Below are 22,634 nucleotides of genomic sequence, written 5' to 3'. Positions count from 1 at the left end.
AACACTCTTCTTATTAGATTAACTTATATTGGCATTACTCATACCCCATTAGACTGGTTTAAATCTTATCTCTCTGGCCACACTCAGTTCATTCAGCTCAAATCCTTTACATCTGAACTTTCCTCTGTTAATTCAGGGGTGCCCCACGGCTCTGTTCTAGGGCTCCTTCTCTTCATCGTTTATCTCCTTCCCCTTGGTAATATCTTTCGTAAATTCAGTATCAATTTCCACTTTTACGCAGATGACACCCAGCTCTACCTTACTAGTAAACCTGCTCCAAATCTTCCACCTTCCTCCCTTACGGATTGCCTTGCAGAAATAAAAACTTGGTTTTCTTCAAATTTCCTTAAATTAAACAGTGATAAAACAGAGGTTTTCCTCATTGGCACCAAATCTACTTTATCCAAAACAAACAGATTCTCTCTTACTATTGACAATTGCTCAGTCTCCCCCTCCCCACAGGTTAAGAGTCTGGGTGTCTTCCTCGGCGGTACTCTTTCTTTTCAATCTCACATCAATAACATTACCCAGTCTGCATACTTTCATTTTCGTAATATCAACCATCTCCGCTCATCTCTTACCCCCCATATTGCTATCCTGATCCATAGCTTTGTCACTTCTCGTCTAGATTATTGTAACTCCCTCCTCGTTGGCCTCCCTCACAAAACTCTCCATAAGCTTCAACTGGTCCAGAATTCAGCCGCCTGTATTATTACCAAAACCCCTTCTACTCATCATATTACTCCCATTTTGCAGCAGCTCCACTGGCTCCCAGGTAAGTTCCAAATAGATTTCAAAATTCTTCTGCTAACATTTAAGGCCATGCATAACATTGCTCCTCCATATCTGTCTGACCTCCTTTACATTGCCACCCCCTCTCATTCTCTGAGATCTTCATCTTCCATTCACTTGACTGTCCCCTCTGCCCATCTTACTACTATGGGGAGCAAGGCTTTCAGAACAGGTTGCTTTCCCTTTGTGATTTTCCTAGTCTCTAACTTAACCTGCTGTTTAATCTTGTTTGGTTTTACTGTTGTTTGTATCTTGTTTCTTAATGTACGGTGTCCTTGAGTGCTGGAAAGGCACCTATAATTAAAATGTATTATTATTATTATTATTATTATTATTAATAAATATGAGGAGTGGAACAATAAATATGCAATAAATATATTTGGCACGCATAAGTTTTGCAGGTTAGGCAAGGGCCATTGATAAAGTGCAAACAAATATGTACACCCAAGTGTGTGAACTTCTCCATCTTTCTGGGTAGGAAAACAAGTTCTTGCAGGAGGTTCTCTGGTTATGGTTGACCTGTGTATGGTAATGTGTATGGTCGCATCTAATAACATATAATAAACTTTCTCTTTGTATATTTTGCTTGCATTGTGTGGTAGCTGATTCACAAATGCAGAGTACTCCTTTACCACGATTAACAAAGGCACCAAGATGACGACTAAAGTTACCTAAAGATGTATCTTTGGATTAACTTGTTACAATTGTCGGCCCTATCTAATCAGTAACAAACATGTGTTCAGTAGGTACACACCCATTTTTAGTGCCGCTAATTTTGTAGTCTTTTCGTATTTGCTGGCATGTTTCCCCATTTCCTGGCGTGTTTTCGTATTCCCTGGGGTTTCATATTTGCTGATGTGTTTTCATATTTGCTGGTGAGTTTTGCCATTCAGGGCTTCTGTAATTATACACTGACCAAAATAGTATTAAACAAATTTTTTTTTCGTTTGGGGCAGCTCTGTATGTCACATATTCCTCTAGCAAAGTATAGCTAGTAAGTGAAGTTTTTGTAGCAATATATTAAGTGAAATAAGTCAAAATACAAAAGCTCAGGACAGAAATCAAGTTTCATTTAGTAATATCTCATCCACTCAAGAAGTGAATGTCTGGTCAGCAAAAAGGGAAAGTTCAAAGATGTAGTACTCTGTGAATGTGACTCAATACTCAGCTGAATATTCAATAATTAGACCTCTGATATTAGCCTTAGAGGTGTCCCACAATAGAGAGGGAAGTTATCAGTATATTTAGAGTTAATGGCAAAAAAATACTTTAAATTCACAGATAAGTAAATTTCTCAACCTTTAAGAGACACGCATCAAATCTCCAACATCTGTATGTTACATAATCTCCCTCAATAGTAAGTTCCAAAAGCACAATTGTGTGATCTCTTGCACAACACAATACAAATTGCACCAACAATTTGGGTATAAAAAAAGTAATCAATCCGAGTGTGTCATCTATGAGGAGGAGAGTAAAACGTGAACTCATTTTTGTAAGGGTGGATAGTACGCCATGCATCAGCCAGATTCAACTAATCACAAACAGCCGAAAGAGCTTTAGCCTGGTTTGATAAAGTTGAATTTCAAGGAGGACATCTGTCAGCTGAGGGGTTGAGTAGACAGTTAGTCTTCTTCTACCAATGCCATATCAGAGGACAGTTCTGTAAATTCAGAGAAGGTTTTAGTCAGGTAGTCTGATGAGTAATTTGGTGGTCAATAGATATTCGTAATAGTAATTTTTACCGTGCAATGTCTCCTTGATACAGTAGTTACAAATCTGCCGTATTTATCCTTGTCACGTCTTCAGTTGAAATGGGAGATTTTTATGTAACAGTATCACTACCCCTCTGCTGCTAGTAGTAAAGGAGGAAAAATAAACCTGACCAACCAAGTCGTATTTGAGTCTAAGCTGTTTGTTGTCATCTATGTGTGACTCTTGTAATAAGGCTACATATATTTTCTCACTTTTCAGTAAAACATAGACTATTCTCCTCTTCACATCACTCCGCAGACCCCTTACATTCCACGAACATAGTTTATATCTTAGTATATAACATTATTTACCCATAAGGCAAGTGTCACGGGTCGTACCAAACGGGAGATCGCTCAGGCAGCGAGAGCGATCAGGAACAGGCGGGCAGGCAGAAAACGGGTCAAACAGGGGTTTATTCGGGCACACGAGTCGAGAAACACCAGGTAACATCAAGCAGGCATTAGGCAAGACGTGGACTTAAAAGGACAAGACTGGTTGAAAATAATCAGACACAGCTGGGCACGATCGGGAAAATACACGTGGGTAAGCAGGGGGCGTGGCACACACGAGGAGCGGACGGGCCGGGCATGACAGCAAGTAGGCACCTTATTCTTATCCTCGAAGTATTTTGTGTCTTGCCCATCTAATTGTAATAACATAATGATATGCGTCATGTGACAGGCCAGTACTGCGCCTAAGAACATAAACACAAACCGTAAAGAACACCAATGCAAAAAAGAAATGTGTGGGGGATCCTTCTCCTGCTCTCAAAGGCATTGTTATTCTGAGATGCATATGTGCAAAATAAACCGAAGGAAAGTTACTTCGATTACCAGTGCACACAAATCAAAAACAAGTGACAAGGGATAACATTGAGAGACATCCGTAAACTAAGTGGATGATTAGAACAATGCAAACGAAATATTTATCAATAATAGTATGACATTTAACCTTTAAGCGGTATATATGATAACGATGAACCACCAATCATCGGTATGATCCATCCATCCATCCATCCATTTTCCAAACCGCTTACCCTACTGGGTCGCGGGGGGTCCGGAGCATATCCCGGAAGCAATGGGCACGAGGCAGGGAACAACCCAGGATGGGGGGCCAGCACATCGCAGGGCACACTCACACACCATTCACTCTCACATGCACACCTACGGGCAATTTAGCAACTCCAGTTAGCCTCAGCATGTTTTTTGAACTGAGTACCCGGAGGAAACCCCACCACGACATGGGGACACATATACATGTATATTTCAATTATCTATATCTATAACATACGCTAAAAAGAAATAATAATAATGTCTGACCGCTCAACCTCATATGCACGTCTTGTATGTGCAAGTGTAGGTGTGAAGTGATTTGTCATTGGATGTGCCGGCATTTGATGCCGTCAGGGGACATGCCAGCGCACACCACCCCCGGGCCCAAGGCGAAGGCAGGGGGAACCAGGCAACCGAGGCCACCCCGCTGCCCAAGGGCCCATGGCCATATGTTCCCAAGACAACCACCTGCCCAACCCAAGAGGGAGCCCGCGAGGGACTAATGGGGCACCAACCTCTGTACAAGGTGGCTCCATCAACCAAGAGCCCCCCAGCAGGACGGATCGCCACCCACCGCAGCAACCCGGGATGTCCTCCCCCCCCCCCCCGACACTGCAGGATGATCTAAGGGAGGCCCATACAAACAAAGTGCCCCCCCTCCACCCAGGAGCGGAACCACGGCGACCGGGGTAGCGGCAAACCCCCTGCCCAGCCCAAAACGAACCCCCCAATTTGCCTAGAAGGGCCTACAGCGTCCCAAGATACCCCGGACCGCCTGCCAGGGCCCCACCACGGCACAGCAGAACCAAGGACCACCCGGCCCACGGCCCACGAGAGGAGGCCATCCACACCGGCCAGGGCCGCATGCAACCCCCCCATAAATGATCTTCCACCCGGCAGGCCACCCCACCCACTTTTCTGAGACTGAGTAAAAATGCTTTAGCGCAACTTAATGATGGTCTCAATCCAGCAGACTATAGTGCTCCTTTTGATGTGACAATTGCATGTGCATGAAATGCTGAGGTGATATTAACACTGCACGTTTTGCAAGCCCAGTTCTGGAAATCCAGTCGCCTTTCCTAGGTTCTCCAAAAAGGGTTTTATGTCATCCTTGTGCCCCCACAATCGCTTGTACTTTCCTCAAGCTAAACCAATGAACAGTGGACTGATAGAGTAGGTCATAGTGATCATCTGCTTAAGAAACTGAATGAACTGATGATGTCCCTCACATGTAGCCTTAATGGCATGCTTGACGCCCAAAATGTTCTTGCACAGGAACGTCTGCACCACGAACATCGTCAACAAACATATAACCTGCTGTTCAGACAAGATAACCCACCCGAAGCTAAGCAGGTTTGGGCCTGTGGATGGGAGAGCAACTAGGAAAGTTGGGATGCTGCTGGAAGAGGTGTTGGTGTGACCAATAGGTTAGTCCATCTTGTGTTCTGTGCGGATTCCAATGTCCCAATGCAGTGACGGGGACACTGCAGTAAAAATGGTCCTGTGAAACTAAGGTCATAAAAAAGACCTCAAATTTGGCCACCTAATCATTCCCTTTACCTGTCTGGTAAATTCTCTTCGACGCTTCTTCCGGATCCAAGACTAAAAAGGCCATGGTGGGAGAACAGCGGGAGCTCTGCTCACTGTTTGATTATTGTTGGATTGCTTGTGTTTTGGATTACTTGTGTATGACAGTTTTGGTGTTTTGGTTTCTGACTTTTGCTTTGCCCTGTTGTACTTTCGCTTTGGTTTGTTTGCTTTTCTGGCTTCTTTGATCTCTTGCCTGCCTGTTCACGATTCTTCTGCTTGCCCCCTCGGACACTGTCGCTCTGGTTTTGTGTTTCTTGTATGTTCGTGTCTGTCTCGGTGCGTAAGGAGTGACTGCCTTTTTGTTTATGCGTACGTGTGGTTTACTGTTGTTTTGGTTAGGGAGTTAGAGTTGTCATTTAGTTTTCTCGTTTTCATTTCATTTAGAATTAGGTTAGCTTGGGGATTTGTTCGTTAGCACTGTTTTGTTTATTTTTTTGGCCGTGTCACTTCCGAAGACTCTTGCACCTCGTGTTTGTAAAAGTGTCTGTGAATAAATATAAAAAAAAATACAAAAAAAGATCCCTTTGTTTCCCGTGTTCCCTTTTCCCATCCCTTGGTTGTCTCGTTTTCCCCTCTCCTTCCCCTTTACCTTTCTGTCGGTCCTCAACCCTAGACTGAGGATCATAACAATGAATCTTCCATAGACTTCCAGTGAAGAACAGTGTCAATAGGCCTTTTGGCCATATTTATCCTGGTTTCAAAGGGAAAATATGTTGTTGAAATGTATATGTTGTTCAAAACAACTCGCATGAAAAATCAGCGCTATGGTTCAGTGAGTAAGATAACACTTTAAATCGCAAAATAAAATGAAGTCTGGTTAATTAATTCCTCCATTCACAGACTTTCAGGACTGGGTTTCCTTCACTGTTTGTGCACATGTAATCCCGATTGGTAATTGTAACGTGGCTTCTGAAAATATGTGCAAATGTGACGTTGCAAGTCTGTGACAAGTGTGCAAAGCCTTTTTGTCAACGCAAACTTTGCTGCACGGATGTGCAAAACCAAAATGCAAGTACTTAAATCTCTGCACGAGAGTACAAAACTAAATAAGTACGCGAATCTATTTTTCACAACCATAGAATTCTGTCATAGTAATCACTCCCTAATTATCAGAGGTCCATGCCACGTTAGCTGTATCCCTAATGTTTATTCTTTAATTTTATATTATTTACTGCAATTGTTTTATTTTTATTATTTCTTTAATTTAACAGTCAAAGCTTATGTAATGAGTGTTTTATGTTTGATTGTTCTTTGCTGGTTTGAAAAAGTAATAATTACATGTTGGAAGCAATTTATATGTTAAGTTCTCATCCTAGCATTAGAAAATAGACCAGTTAATATTTTGATGGTATCTCACGTGAAAATGCTGGATGAAATGTTTTAGATCTATTACGCACTGAATATTAAACTGAAGCTTGACTTTTAAAAATTATATCGCAAATCAGTAGTGATTGACAAGAGGGCAGGAGGGACTAGGTGTGGCTTGTTAAGCCACACCAGGGAGGATAATAGAGGGGTATGGCAGACAGGATGGGTAGGAAGTGACAGTTTGGACTTTTAAAAAGCAATTTTCATAATGTACATAAAGTATAATATTTAGTAAAAAGCAGTAAGGCTCTAAATTTTTACCAGAAGAAGAGATAAAGATAAAACAAACATGTTAATGTTTCACTTTTTAAGAATATGTTTAATGAACAATTGAAAACAACAAATTCAAACAAGGGCACACACTCACTACAGCCTATTCAGAAACTCTATTCCATTTAAACTCAACATTAAATCAGATTGTACCTACTTAAACTATTTTTAACATTAATTTCTTTCTTAATTGGCTGTCTTTTATTTATACTTTTTCAGTCCGTCACTTTGATTCCATAAACTCTGCTATTGCTCTGTTTCTCTGAAGTCTGTATTTTCATACACTGGGTCTTCAGATGACTCCTGAAGCTCAGCATTCTTGTCACTGGTCCTGCTCCCCAGTCTTGAAGGGAACTAGAGGGGAAGCAGAAAACAAGAATGCATAAAGCATTAAAATCACATAGATTTAAAGTTGGGTGAAATCTCTAAGACCTAGACTTGCCGTCATATTGACATATTCCGATGACTCAATCTCCGAATCTTTGCATGTGTCCTTGTCTTCTCTCTGTGAATTCAAATGACAAAAACATTGGTTTGCCACCTGCCTAGTCACGTGACCAGAAAACAAAATGAAATTTACAAAATATATTTAATATCTAGGAATGGTTTCATACTTTGCTGGCATTGTTGTTTTTATACACATTCACTGAATCTACGCTCGTCCTGTAACAGCAAACAGACAATTTAAACAAGCAATACACAGGAGCAGAGATTTCATTATACATGTAATAGAAACCAATATTGTGGTATTAAAAGGCAATGCACTTACCTTTTAATGTAAACAATAATTACAACAGCTCCTATTAACACAATGAGTAATTCTCCCACAATCGAAAATATAATTTTTGATTTTAAATGACCTGTAGAAAACAACAAGTGAAACTAGGGGTTCATATTTGCATGTTCCGGTAAAAATTTGAAGTGTACACTTTAACATGACCACTGTCCATAGAGCTGATAGTAGTGATGGTGTAACCTTACTGTAGTACTGATCACTGTTGCAGAGCTGATAGTAGTGATGGTGTAACCTTACAGTAGTACTGACCACTGTCTGCAGAGCTGATAAGTAGTGATGGTGTCACCATACAGTAGAACTGCCCACTCTTCTTAGAGCTGAGAACAGTGATGGTGTAACCATATAGTGATACTATCCACTGTTGGACCTGATACTAGTGATGGGGTAGCCTTATAGTAGTACTGTCCATGACCCTCATAACTTCTAGCAGTTGCATCAGTAATGCCTTCAAAACTCTAATCTGATTTCTTTTTCACCAACCAATTATCTTTGTTATTATCACAAACGATGTTTCCTCTTGGGAACTCATGTTGGTGCAGTGGTTAACGCTGTTGCTTTCCACCTCTAGGATCAGGGTTTGAGTCTCTGCCTGGATTATGTGTGTGTGGAGCTTGCATGTTTGAGTTCATGTAAAAGTGCTACATACATAAAATGTGTTAATATTATTATTATTTTCTCCCCATGTCGCCGTGGGGGTTTTCTCTGGGCACTCTCGTTTCCCCCCCCCCACAGTCCAAAGGCATGCTGAGGCTAATTTCAGTTACTACATTGTGAATGGTGTGTGAATGTGCCCCGCGATGGGCTGGGCCCCCATCCTGGGTTGTTCCCCACCTCGTGCATGTAGCTTCTGGGATGGGTTCTGGACCCCCCACAAGCCAGAAGGATAAGCGGTTTGGAAAATGGATGGAAGTTTCCTTTATTTTACACTATATTATCCATACATCTTTATGCATGTATAGTATTATTCACTTACCTTAAACTGTCAGTACATACTACAACAATTAAGCAGTCATGCAGCATACTGGAGGAAAAAAGAAGTAAATAAAAACCTGATTTTAAAGCACAAGAATTTAGTTGACACATGTTAAAGCAGTACTAAAATACTTTTCCAGTATAATAAAAGAACTTTATGAAATATATAATTATATGTTTTGGTTTAGCTTAATAAAAATAGTCAACTTCTTTATAAAAGTGGACTTACCTGAAATGAACAAATGTACTTCTTTAGACATAGTTTCCTCACTGCCTTTTAAAGCACAGGAATAGGTTCCAGAGTGATAGTAGGAGATAGGATTGAAATGAAGTGTGGATTGTGTTTCTGAGATTGGCTGGTTGTCTTTAAACCAGGTGAATTGTGATTGGCTGAGAGAGCAGATCTCTGTGCCACATGTCAGATTCACAGAATCTCCTTCTATCAATGTACCATTTCCTCTAGATGAGGTCATCACCAGTGTTAATTCTACAATCACACAGTGTGAGATAGAACAAGTTAAGCATGAAGTAAAGCATTATGTTTAATTTAAACTTACTATGCATTTCTGTCTAGTTGTCATGTTATTGTTGTAATCCCTTTTCTAGTCCACATACTCTTCAAGAGCCACTCAACTACAGACATGTGGGAATGATATTTTGATATTTGATTATTCTCTGTTACACAACCACCAGCTGAATGTAGAGCAAGGTCAAGACTTACCATCTACTTGAAGACTCACTCCAGGTTGACCACACTGTTCACACCCATTAGTTGTAAATCTGAATCTATACACTCCAGCATCAGTCTTTGTAACATTTTTTATCTTTAATGTACAGTTCTTCACTTTGTTCCCCAAGAACTCTGCTCTGTCTCTGTACTCAGCACTAATGTTTACATTATCACTGTGACAGACAAATGGTTTTCCAGTACAGTCCTCAGTATTATCACTCCACATCATGGATTCCACTTTGTATGACGTTGGATAATCATATTTACATTGGAAGATCACAGTTGATCCTCTCAAGGCACACAGGGTTTTCTCTGTATAATGTACTGTGAATGCCTCTAGGACCCAGAAACAAATATGAAGAAATGTTTTATCAGCCTTAGATTTGGTAAAATGCTGAATTAAGCAAAACAACAGAAATCATAAGGATGGATCTACTGACCTTCAATAACTAAATTAACTTTTTTAGACACAGTCTCATTATTGTCTTTTAAAGCACAGGAGTATTTTCCAGAGTGATATTTGCAAGCAGGATTGAAGTGAAGTGTGGTCTGTGTTGCTGGGATTGGCTGGTTGTCCTTTGACCAGACAATATCTGATTGGTTGAGAGAACAGCTCTCTGTGCCACATATTAGATTCACAGTATCCCCTTCTGTCAGTGTTCTGTTTCCTCTAGATGAGGTCATCACCAGTGTTAATTCTACAATCACACAGAACAACAAGTACTTGGAGTTTTGTGCAGTAGTGTGTGAGGCATTTCTATCACAGGCCCCAATAAATCCTAAAAAATTGGACATTCTAAAAATGCCTTGATAATCATTTTTACATGGAATGGTCAGTCGATCTTCTCACAACACACAGGAATTTTTCTGGATAATTTACAAGCAATTCACTGCCTCGAACACACAATACAATAAACCTTCCATTAAATTTGTTACTATATTTTTCTTTAATAAGAGAAAATGCAAGTTTTTAACCCTCTGGGGTCTAGGGATAGAGAACACACTTTCACTGACTGGGGCATGATCACACATTTCTTTAAATATCATAAACTTAATTCATGGCAAATAAATTATGTAAACGGGTCATAGTTGTAATACTGCATGGTTAAGCGGGAGCATTAGCGGGTGATGTCTCCTTTAAGAGCCCACGAACTACCACAATACTTTTGGGTGATACGTAGTTGTAAACCGTACTGCATTCTGGGCATATTGGGTCGAATGGTGGGACTGTGGGAGACCTGAGGCAGGTGTCTATAGGAATTGGATTTAATCTTCAGGTGAATTTATGTAATTTTTAATAAAAGCAGGGAAATAGTAATCTAAAGTCTCTTCCAGGAAGATTAAATTGTACGAGCTGCTCTGACTGAAATGTTGGCCAGTTAGGAATACTGAAGCGACATGTGTTATAACACATGGAAACTTGTGCGTTAGGAATACCTATTTATCAAGGTAAATGCGGTATGTATTTATGTTGTGAAATGCATGAAATGTTATTGCCTGTAAAATGTAACAGGGAAATCATGTTTCATAAATAAGTGCATGTCATGATGGTTTTTTTAGCCACGTGCAAAGGACTCGTGCCAGAGCCGTAACGGATGTGATTTGTGGGTAAGTGGAGGAAACATTTTACATGTGTAATTCAGAATGTATACAAATTGTATGGATGTTTGCATACGTGTACAGTAGTGTTGTAATGTGTTTTTTTGGGTTACTATTCTTTTAGTTTCACCACTACCGTTTTCGTTGGGTTTATGGGTTTGGTTACCTTTTCCGGATATTGTGAATACTGGACCAGGTGTGTGTTATTTGACCTGTAGTCTGTACAGTCAAACATTTGATTTTATTTGAATGTAAAAATGTTTCTTTTAGCCTTATACCTTGTGTACAGAAAAATTTTCATTTTCTGAACTCTAGAATTTTGAGTATAACAGAGAGAGCACTAGCCATGGAGATTTTGTATTAGTTTTCTTTTATGTAAATAAAATTTTAAAATCCCTTTTGTGGAAAATCCCTGATAGGGATGTATGTGGATCGCGTTTTACCGCTGCGTTTTTCACCAAATTACCATGCGAATGCGTTTTGAATACACGCTGTTGCGGCTATTTAGAATGCGAATAGCGATCTTCAGGTGAGAGCAGTATTGCACGCCCCCGATGCAGGTAAAACAAAATAAGATGACAAGGTTTAATTTTTTGCCGATTTAACCTGATTTAAAAAACTTTAATACTTCCGACAATGCACGTTTTGAAAAGAAGACAGATTACGGAATTAATCAGCGTTTTTTTCATGATTCTACATACAGATTTCAGCCAGACATAAACTGAAATAGATGAGAAAAATACACTGCATTGCCGATGATGCACTCTACCCCAGAGAGTTAAACAGTAAAGTTACACAGCAGGTCTAGTGAACAGTATGTGTCCTACCTGAGCAGACGACTCCAGCATCCTCATCATGACCACAGTTATGAACTCCCCATCCATTATGTCCACAATCCTCCAGTGTCGACTCTGGCTCATTACAGGCCACGTCATCCATCCAGATCCTCCCTGTTCCTCTTCCAAAGTAAGCACTCCCTCGTGCTGCTACAGCATCTCCACAGAACATCTGCCTACACACCACTGCAGCATCCTCCATACCCCAGAAATCATCACACACTGTGCCCCACTCTCCTTGATGAAGAACTTCCACTCTCCCAGCACAGCGGCTGCCACCATTCACCAGTCTCATGTAACTTCTCATTTCACTTCTGCCTAGAAGCACAGGACAGTCACTTTCAGTTGTGTCACAATCATACACTACATCCAAGTGCAATGCAAAGCGTCAAATGCAGCTATTCTCTGGAGTGACGAATCACACTTCTCTGTCTGGCAATCCAATGGGTGAGTCTGGATTGTGTCAAGTATAAAGTTTGGTGGATGGAGGATTATGGTGTGGGGTTTTTTTTTCAGTGGTTGATCTTGGCCCCTTAGTTCCAATGAAAGAAACTGTAAATGCTGCAGCATTCAAAGCGATTTTGAACAATTTCATGCTCTCAACTTTGTGGGAACAGTTTCAAGATGGTCCCATCCTATTCCAACATGACTGTGCACCAGTACACAAAGCAAGGTCCATAAGGACAAGAATGAGGTAGTCTGGTGGGGAGGAACTTGATTGGCCTGCACGGGACCCTGACCTCAACCCGATAAAACACTTCTGGTATGGATTAAAGCGCAACATCAGTGCTTGACCTCACAAATGCTCTCCTAGAAGAATGGTCAGAAATTCCTATAAACACACTCCTAAACCTTGTGGACAGCCTTCCCAGAAGAGCTGAAGCTGTTATAGCTGCAAAGGGTGGGCCAAATCCATATTAAGTACTATGTATTAAGAATGGGATGTCATTAAAGTTCATGTGTGTGTAAAGGCAGGTGTCCCAATACTTTTGGAAATTGGTGTGTGTGTGTGTGTGTGTGTCGGTTTGCATAGATCACATCTGAGGAGCAAATTGTCCCCAAATTGTAGTAAAACATGAAATTTCCCTACTTTTTGGGACATCTTTTGAGGTCCCCATTTGGATAACCTCAGTTTTATAAAAATCTGTGAATGCAATCAAAAAAGTATTTGGGTTGGTTACTTATGGTTAAGGTTAGGGATTTAGGGATGAGTAGAGGGTAAGGGTGTTGTGATTGGGATTAGGGTTTTTCCCATAGAAATGAATGGACGGTCCCCATATAGATAGGTACACCAACGTGCGTGTGTGTGTGTGTGCAGGTACATATATATATATATAATCTCATAGTAATAGTAAAAATTCAATAAATAGCTATCACTGAATGGCTAAATAGGAAAAGTTATTGATTCGAGCTGCAGACAACTCTACTACAGTCAAACTGAAGAAGCTGGACTTCCAAACAGAAGGAATTGTGTGGTCAGGAGATTTTCAGCGGGAGGCTACTGAGGAAGCAGATATCAGGAGACTCTGTTGGGAGTGAGGAAGTTAGAGAGTGTCCAAAAGATGGACTGCAGAGGACAAGGGAATGGGAGAGGAAAGAACCAATGATAGAGATTTGGCCACAACATCCCAGAGGGCAGCAGCAGGAGGACAGTCCCAGAACATATGAAGAAAGGTGCCAGGGATTTGAAAGGGACAGAGATAACATAGTGGGTCAGCCTCTAAACTCAAGAGATTGTACCCCGCTCCCAGGAAGCGCTATCTGTGAACAAATTTAAATAGGGTTTGATGGTGTTTGGGATCTTTAGAAGCATTTTAAATATAACCCCACTGAAGACTGGAGACGTTTTAAGCAGTGATTTAATGTATACCTGGCTGCTAGTGGAGCAGGAGAAGATAATGACAAACAGAAAACGTACATTTTTCTGCATGTACAGTAACTAGTGAAGATGCTTTGGACATTTTCAGCAGTTTTCAGCTCAATGAGCGCGAAATGACACTGGATGTATTAATAATGCGTTTTGAGGATTACTTACTGTACCGAGTAAGAACGTTACTTTTGAAAGGTATGTAATGGGGTGTTGCTGGAGGGTGCGATCTTGTTGGGGCATGGTAATTTCTTTAACCTGATTAATTGTTGCGGCCAGCGTGCGTATATAGGACCCGGTTGTGGTTGTGTGCGTGACTGTTCTGTAACCGGTGACGTGACTCTCCCTGTGCCAGTATCTCCCCTCTCAAAGTTGTGGGTATATCTAACGCTGCAGGTAGGGTACCAGTGGACGGTGTCGTTTGCTTGCTGTATGGGTGGTTATAATGTGCTCTTCGGTATATTTATTTACAGTTGCGAGGGCTCGGTATATCTAGCCGCTTGCGGTTACTCCCACTTTTAAGGTTTCCCTTTTAATACTGCGTGTAATCTGCCAGGTATTAGGGACTTGGAAGTCCTGCTTTGGTCGTTCACTCTACTATTCCGTGTGATGACGTCATCATTTTTTCAGCGGTGGCTACGGGATGGGTGTGAAAATGTGGTTTTCGCGGCTAGCTCTGCATTCAACTTATGAGATATCCGCCGTTTTGAATAATTTATTTATCCTTGATTTTCCTATTTTTTACCGGCTCAAAATTGGTCCAGTATTCGCGGAGCAACAACAATTTGAAAACAAGGTAACTTTCACGCACTAAATAAAAATCGAAAGAATCGTGGGGCATCGATTTATTTGTGCACAGGCATATTTATTGCACCCTAAATGTGAAAATTGCCAACTATGATGACGATTGATGCATGCCCACACTATACAATCGTGTGCCCACTTCAGGATGATTGAAGATTGAAGGGATTTTATGTGCTGTACGGAGGATGGATCAATGTCACGTGACCACCGATCTGGCTCCTGATTGGTTGGACATCATGTCTGTTAATGTAGATACCCCCAAGTAAATTTTCATTTCAACATTAAACAACAAAAATCACTAAGATTGGTTAGATATTGGCAAAGTTATGGTTGTTTAAGTGCACCATACCCTATTTACAATTTCTTACATTTATTGAATGAGGCGCAGGCTGCCCTCCGCCTATGCAGAGCGAAGTTGCTCTAAGTAGTCACAGTTTTTTCTACAGTTCTAATTGTAATTACATTAGAACAAAACTCCAATTTCAGGCATATTAAATCTTCAATATCTCTAGTTCTATTAAAGATATATTGACAAATGAGGTATCATTTTTTATGGTTTTTAAATCTCTTTCCATTAAAATAGGTGTGAAGTTAATCAAGACACCTTGGTGAAAAATTTCCAAGTACCTACCTAAGGTCTTGTCTCCTTTTACTAACAATGTTTGGGTAGTAGGGGCATGCCTAATAATGTGTTTGTATTTGTAGTGGATCGCGATTTGGAGTGTTCCCGGACTGACGTGAGCCAGACAACCGGCGGGATACTAAGCCACTACAAATGCTGCTGTTTTGCCCGGATGTTTTATATTTTGTTTCGTGTTTTAATTGGTTTTAAGTATTAATGTGATTAGTTTGTTGGCAGTAAACTGTGGGGCGCCGTCGGGGAGGTTTGGTGCTGGGCGGTGAGGATCTGTTTTGGGGCAGTAGGTCGGGGCGATGCCGCGCTGCTTGGTCGCTTTGCCTTTTTAGCCCACCCCTTGGGTGGATGTACTTGCGCCATGTGCTGCGGTGACCCCTTGGAGTATTTTCTGACGGTTCGCTTCCCATTCCCCTCCCGATAACAGCTGCCGGGTTTGGGTTTCTTTTTTTTCGTGCGATTGGAGTGTTTTAATATGATTTGATTTGTACTATTTTTGTTGTGATTTTTAAGTAGTTTGTTTAGTTTCTTTTTCTTTTGGAGTGTGAACTAAACAGCAGCCTGATAAAGGGAGTGTTCATGGTCTTCACGTCTCCCGGGTGGTGATTACGAATCTGTGTCCTTTTATATTGGAGTGGGTTGCCAACTCCTGTATTTCAATTCTCTGGGTGAAATTCCCAGAGTGGCGTAGTCGGGTTGTCCATTTCCATATCCCTCGCTGCTTCCTCCCATAAAAACGGCACACTAAGTTCATTCCATAGATGTCAGAGAAAATTACTACACTTAGAAGCCTTTTAGAACAGAAGAATGAGTCGGTGTGGTCTCATGAACAGGAAGCACATTTAGGAACCTGAAAGACTTACTAAAGAACCAGCACTCAAATTTTATGATCCTGGAAAAAGCACAAGGATTTCGGCAGATGCATGTCAACATCACATTGAGGAAGTGTTGTTGCAAAAGTATGAAGACAGTTGGTAGCCTGTAGCCTATACATCTTGATCCCTGACTAGCGCTGAGTACAATTACACAAAAACTGAAAAAGAGCTATTGGTCAGAACATACGCCTGTGAACAGTTCCATCAGTTCATCTATGGACAGGTTTTTGAGGTTGAAACAGTGGCTATAATGAAAACGTCATTGAATGATTTTTCAATGAGAATTCAGCGCATGTTGATCAGACTGCAGAAGTATGACGTGACAATGGTATACACACCAGGAAAATGTATGTTTACTGCAGACACACTATCCAGAGCAGTTAACAAGAAAGACCATGTAGATGAAGAGAAAGAGGCAGGATTACAAGCCTATGTTGATATAACCACATGACTTCCTGTGTCTACAGACAAGACTATACAGATAAGAGGCAACAGGCCAGGATGAAACACTGAAAGAACTCAAAAGGTTCATATTGTCAGGATGGCCTGACCAGAAACTGACCAGAGCACGCCAGATACTCTACTGGCCGAGGCGGAATCAAGACATCAGCCGGATCATAGCTTCATGCCATGTAAGGCTCACTTACAAATCAAAACTACAGGCTGAGCCTCTCATACCTCATTCTGTGCCAGATCGCCCATACCAGAAAATGGGAGTAGATTTGTTTCACTGTAATGGAAAAAGTCACACTGCAGTTACAGATTACTTTTCTCACTATGTAGAAGTGGCTACACTGCAGACTATATGAAGCAAATCTGTCATAGCTTTTCTTAAAACAGTCTTTGCAAGACATGGTGTTCCTAATGAGCTCTGTTCAGACAATGGTATGTAGTTTGAGCAGAGAGTTTTTCTGCCTTCGCAGAGGAGTGGGGGTTTTTACACCCGACGTCCTCGAGCCCAAATTACCCAAGATTGCAGAGAGCTCAGTGAACATCATCAAGTCCCTGATGAAGAAGTCCCACGACGCAAAGGAGGATTTCCAAAAAAGCTGTGCAGAAGATAACACTGTCAAAAATAAAGGTGAAGATGAAACAAATGGTGAGACATGATGTGAGAGCCAAGAACTTATCCAACTGCATTGACTTAAGGCCTGATGCAGTGAGTAAGGAGTTTGACTCAAATCAGACAAGCGAGTCAGAGCAGTCAGCACAAGCTGTTGTGGTTTTTCCTTCCCCACAAAATCAGAAGTCAGAAGCCGCTTGTGTAGATCCAAATTCAGTCTTCATTGCAACAATGAAATTACAACCAAGGCTGGATATCTCATCACTTGAGCATCATCATTCCTTCAACCACTCACAATCATTGTTTTTTCCCTTAATTCACACCCCTAGATGATAAGTTTGTCCATCATTTCTTTTACAGTTTGGTCCGAACATAATTGTGGTGCAACCACCTCCACTTGGTTTTTTAAAAATGCTCAGCCGTGGACTTCTGGTTAAGGTTAGGGATGGGTAGCAAACCTTGGCAGTTTCAGCCTGTTGCACATTATCAAATTAGAAGATTGATATTATATTTGTCCTTCAACATAGTGATAAGGTATAACACTAATAAAGATGGATATTCATACATTCAGGGCTAACATAAAGTAGCTAACAGAAACTCTTAGGCTAACACGAGGTGCAAATACATATTCAATTGATTACATTGTGCTGATTACATTATAATGATTACATTGTAATGATTACATCATGGGTATTTGGCATGCTTTTAATAATATCATAATAATTATATTCTACGTTGTATAGTGCTAAATAATATTCCATAAAGAAACAGGTGGTCAGTACCACACCAGAGAGGCATTGTCGACCCTAAAGAACGGCTGTTATGACACGCAGGGCATGGACCGGGGAAGCAGGCAAAAGAGAGGCAAGATCAGGGAATGAGGGATTTAATAGGTGATCGAAAACACATTAAAGACAAACCGTCACAACAATACAATGACAGAACTAGGGAAACAAACTTAGACGCGGACTTAAATACATAAAACTAATAAAAAACTACTTGAAACAGCTGATGACATGAGGATTCCACACGAGGTTAACGAGAGGGCGTGGCACACGGAAGAAGCAGACGATTGGGTCATGACAACGACCAAACCTTCTGAAACCTTCTGGAATCCTAACGGACTATTAGGGGCTGATTTAGTCGGACACCATACCCGACCATTTCTACATGCTATTAGAGCAGTGATTCCCAACCGGGGGTACGCGTACCCCTAGTGGTACGCGAGCACATTACAGGGGGTACGTGGAAAAAATTTTTATATTTAATTTCCCTGATGATGGGTAAATATTATCAGCCATTCCATTAGCTGTGCCCTGGTATAGAAAGAAAATCTATCTGGGATGTGTTGCTTAATGAATTAAATGTTCAAGTTATGGAGATTTAATAAAATGTTTTAAATTTGATAATCAGTTGTACGTTCTACTTTTATTGAATCATCAACACATTTGACAAAGGGGGTACTTGTGGTATGAGAAAATCTCTCAGGGGGTACACAATTCAAAAAAGGTTGGGAAACACTGTATTAGAGGACAAGTGCTGCTGTCCTCTCTTTTTTTTTTTTTTTTTTCTTCATTTTCTTCATTTATTTTTTTTCTTCTTCAGTCTGTGTCTGCAGTACAATATGGGGTAAAACATTTTTGCTGTAGTTTTGGTTACTTTTTGGCCCCTTAATTTATGCAGAGTGAATAATTGTTTCTTTGTTGCGGGATAAAAGCCAGTTTAGCTTGGGAGTATATTGCTGAGATGTCAGTTAATAGTAATGGAGCTGAAGTGGTTGCCATTCTATGAAACCTATTTTTTTTGTAATTTAGGTGGGAATTGTTTGATAAAGCCGATTTCCTTTTTTTTTTTTTTTTTCCCTCCCCCTCCCCTTCCCCTTTATTCTCCTTAGGGCTCCTCATTGTAGTATTATGTCTAACTGATAACAGTGGATGGATGGTAATCCTAATTTAGTGAGTTGGAATGTAAAAGGGCTTAACCACCCCGTCAAACGTAAAAATGTCTTTTCACGCTTGAAGCAGCTCAAGTCTGGGGTGGTTTTTTTACAGGAAACTCACCTGCATGACCTAGATCATTGGCGTTTAGGAAAATGTTGGGCAGGGCAGTCTTTCCACTTTAACTTTAAAGCGAAGGCCAGGGGAATTGCGTTCCTTATTGATAGAAATCTTCCTTTTGTGGTTTCAAACGTCGTAACAGATAAAAATGGACGATTTATAATTATATCCGACAGACTCTGTAATATGTAGGCGGGGATTTTGATGGTGATAAGGGTTAATAGGAAACACCTGTGAGGTGGAAGTATGAACAACATAAATTGTCAGCGAAGGAGTAAGGAGGGGGGCCCCCCCTATGCTCGGTGGTGCTTGGAGTCCATGCTGCAGCTGCCAGATGCGAAAACGCATGCGTTGGGGAAAAATTATTGCATTGTGGGACATACGGCGAGTATTGGTGGGGTGCGCCGAGTTGGGAAGCTAACGACGCTGGTCCGCGATTGGTGGCAGTGGCGTGGATTCCAGGTGCCACAGGAAAGGTTTGTGGTTCCTTCTAGGAGTTGGATTATGGTTTGTGTTGTGGGTTTTGTTTTCGGGGGATTGTGCTGTCTTCCCCCGACTGGTTAATTTAAATAATATTGTTTGATATGAATTGATTTTTTTTCTTGTGTATTTATGTGTTATTTAGGAGGAACCACACGTGATTTTGGTGTTCATGGCCCTTGTGTTGATGTGAGCTGCCCAGGCCTTTTTATTGTCCACGTGTGAACTCTAGCCGGGTGTTTTAGCTGAGTGTGAAATGTTTTCCCAAGTGTTTTAGAGATTGCTGTGCTGAGATCATTGTGTGGGGGGTTGCGGTGTTGCCTGGATGCTCCATTTACTTATTGGGTCAGGGACACTGAATTGTGGAATCCTGGTAATAAAGGCTTATTGCTAGACTTCTGTTGTGAGCTGTTTCTTATACCTGGTGCCCAGTTTAGTCGAGTCACAAACCTGCATCATTGGGGAAAAGTGATCCTCTCTTACAAATAGGCTTGTAACCTTGGCTAATGTTTACGCACCTAATTTTGATGACATACAATTTGTTCGTAACTTCTTCTCTCAGCTTCCTGATTTAAACTCTCATTCATTCCTTAATTCTCGGTTCAGACTTTAACTGCTTTCTGGATGCACAATTGGGACGATTTTCATCTAAACCTGCTAGTCCAAACAAATCAGCCACATATATTAAATCTTTTCTTGCAGATTTTAGCCTTACGGACCCTTGGCATTTTTTATATACTGGTAGGGGCTATTATTTTTTTTTCCCAAGTCCACCATACTTACTCCCGAATACATAATTTTTTTTAGACAACTTGTTACTCCCAAAACTTAGGTGTTGCAGTTATGAAAGTTATTGTTTCTGATCATGCCCCCTTGTACTTACGTCTGGTGATTCAACCCCGAACCGCCTCTGCTGGCTAATCATTGCAAGCATGGCTCAGCGACGCACCATTACAGTATTTTTTTCCCCAGAAGGGTAGTGCACGGGTCATTGCAAAAGCAAATGTGCTTTGATATTATTTATATTAGATGGAAAACAATCTAAATAATATCAATGTTTTGCAGTTTATTAGGGGTGTGTTTTGGTGGAAAATTTTTTAAATCTATGCCTCATTGTGTACAGGATTACTCTGAAATACTTTAGCTCCTAATACTGCAATTTGGATGCATGAATCAAGTAAGTTCTCTGTATTTCAAGAATATGCGAGTCATGACTGTATGTTATAATGTCCCTATCCAAACTTACGAGCCTGAAATTAATGGGCACGAATACCAACGCATTTTACATTTGTCGGGTTCCAAGGGTTAATAGGCCACATTCACCAGAAAGGATTCAAACAGGCTACCTGAGTTTTTCGGTGCATTTGTTTTTCCCTGCCCCACTGTTTCAGTTTCCAAAAATATTGCCATGGGAGGGGGAAGGGGGGTTGGCTGAAACACAGGTCATACTGCAGAGGTACATCCTTGGCAGGCAGCCAGGTCATTACCTGGCTATCAAAACTGTGAGCAATTTTAATTTAAACCAGGGGTCTCCAACTCCGGTCCTGGAGAGCTACTATCCAGTAGATTTTCTATCATACCTGGCTTCTGATGAGTCACACCAGCTCTCAGGCAAATTCCAGGAACAGGTGTGGCTCATCAGAGGCCGGGTAGGATAGAAAACCTACTGGATAGTGGCTCTCCAGGACCGGAGTTGGAAACTCCTGATTTAAACCAATTTAATAGCACCCCACCCGCAAAAACTAGTTGAAAATACACCGAAAGCATGGCTTTGCCAGTCATCTCAGCCATGTTGAGATTTGGTTGAAAAGTGAAAGGTGAAAAGCCACCTTTTTCAGGTCACCGGAAAGACATTAATGTTGATGCAACAGAGCTTACAGGACATATAATATTAACATTGCTATCGTTATCACATTATCGTTACTTGCTGGTAGCTTTTGTCAAAAGTGGACAAAATGGTGGATGGATAGATGTGGTGGATGAGGGCGGGAAAAATGGACTCTCCGTCTGGCATCTGGACGTATGGTCAGTCCAAGCATGCAGCAAAGCACACATTTTCATCGAGTTACTCCCACTTACAACAATGTGATCTTATTTTCATAGCTGTATTAGACGTCCATCTTGGACTACATTAGGACCACATAAAAGGAACTAAAGGCAGCCCAGTATTCAGCAGCTCTTTTTGGTCTCTATAAAGACAGGGCAATCAGATTTAGCCCATAAAACAAGGTCCCATGGATGTTCTGTTACTGGGTGGGACAAACTTTTAGCGAGTGAATTTACATCAAGAGTTTATAGTTTATTCATAATACACGTTTTCTCATTTACTGGAAGAAGACCACAAATTTTGGACAGTTTAGTCCCTGTCTGAGCAGACTTGTCTGCAGTTAATAAATGTGGCCAACAGAGGATGCTGTAGAATTGGAATTTATGTTGCAGTTATGGCCTCACATAACCTATGAGCAAGTGGAAGAAAGAGGGAAGGTCATCTTTGTGGTCAAGGGATAAACTCTTTTCCTTGATTTACACCACGCACATATCTTTTAATACATCACTTGTTTAAAAAACCATTATGTAGAAACATTGCTTCATGCAGAAGACCACATGTTTAAGGTCACTGGGAATGTTTATAATTTATGGGTTCAGCATATCATGACTTCGTAAAATCATACACAGATTCAAGGGTTTCCGGAGCATATCACAGATGCTTTAAGTGCAAGGCAGGGAATAAGCTACAATGGGGTGCCAATCCATTCCAGGGCACACAAGTGGGTATAGAAATGGATGGATGGATGGATGGATGGATGGACGGATGGATGGACGGATGGATGGATAGACAGACAGGCTTCATAAATCCATTAATATTCTAGCTGCTCATCCCAGTCAGACTGCATCTGATTTTCAGCCACATTCCAAAACACCTACTCAGCAGATGAATCAGTGACACATTTTACTTAGGTTGTCCCAATTATTTCCAGTAGATGGCAGCAATAAGTGGTAATAGAACATTTCTACTGTAAAGAAGAAGAGGCATATTTATCTAGTTGAAGTAGATATTTTATTCTATTTCAGGTGTACAGACCACTATAAGAAATTA

At 40.9% G+C, this 22,634-nt stretch overlaps 1 protein-coding gene and 2 long non-coding RNA genes across 4 annotated transcripts in view; 2 read left to right on the top strand and 1 right to left on the bottom strand.

The window, feature by feature from the left end:
* LOC125739153 (uncharacterized) overlaps positions 1-22,634 on the top strand; it is a 131,557-nt gene that overhangs the window by 64,907 nt on the left and 44,016 nt on the right. The gene's annotated exons all lie outside the window — the stretch shown is intronic.
* LOC125739140 (scavenger receptor cysteine-rich type 1 protein M130-like) overlaps positions 1-22,634 on the bottom strand; it is a 144,721-nt gene that overhangs the window by 81,185 nt on the left and 40,902 nt on the right. The gene's annotated exons all lie outside the window — the stretch shown is intronic.
* On the top strand, positions 10,549-14,421 carry LOC125739154 (uncharacterized). Its single transcript, XR_007397074.1, has 3 exons — positions 10,549-10,771; positions 10,883-10,930; positions 14,389-14,421. It is a non-coding gene; the product is annotated as an uncharacterized LOC125739154 (long non-coding RNA).

The sequence above is a fragment of the Brienomyrus brachyistius genome, chromosome 3 (assembly GCF_023856365.1).
Source record: "Brienomyrus brachyistius isolate T26 chromosome 3, BBRACH_0.4, whole genome shotgun sequence".
Taxonomy (NCBI): Eukaryota; Metazoa; Chordata; class Actinopteri; order Osteoglossiformes; family Mormyridae; genus Brienomyrus; species Brienomyrus brachyistius.
Note: the sequence above shows the minus strand (reverse complement) of the source record. Positions and strands in the feature narration are given on the sequence as shown.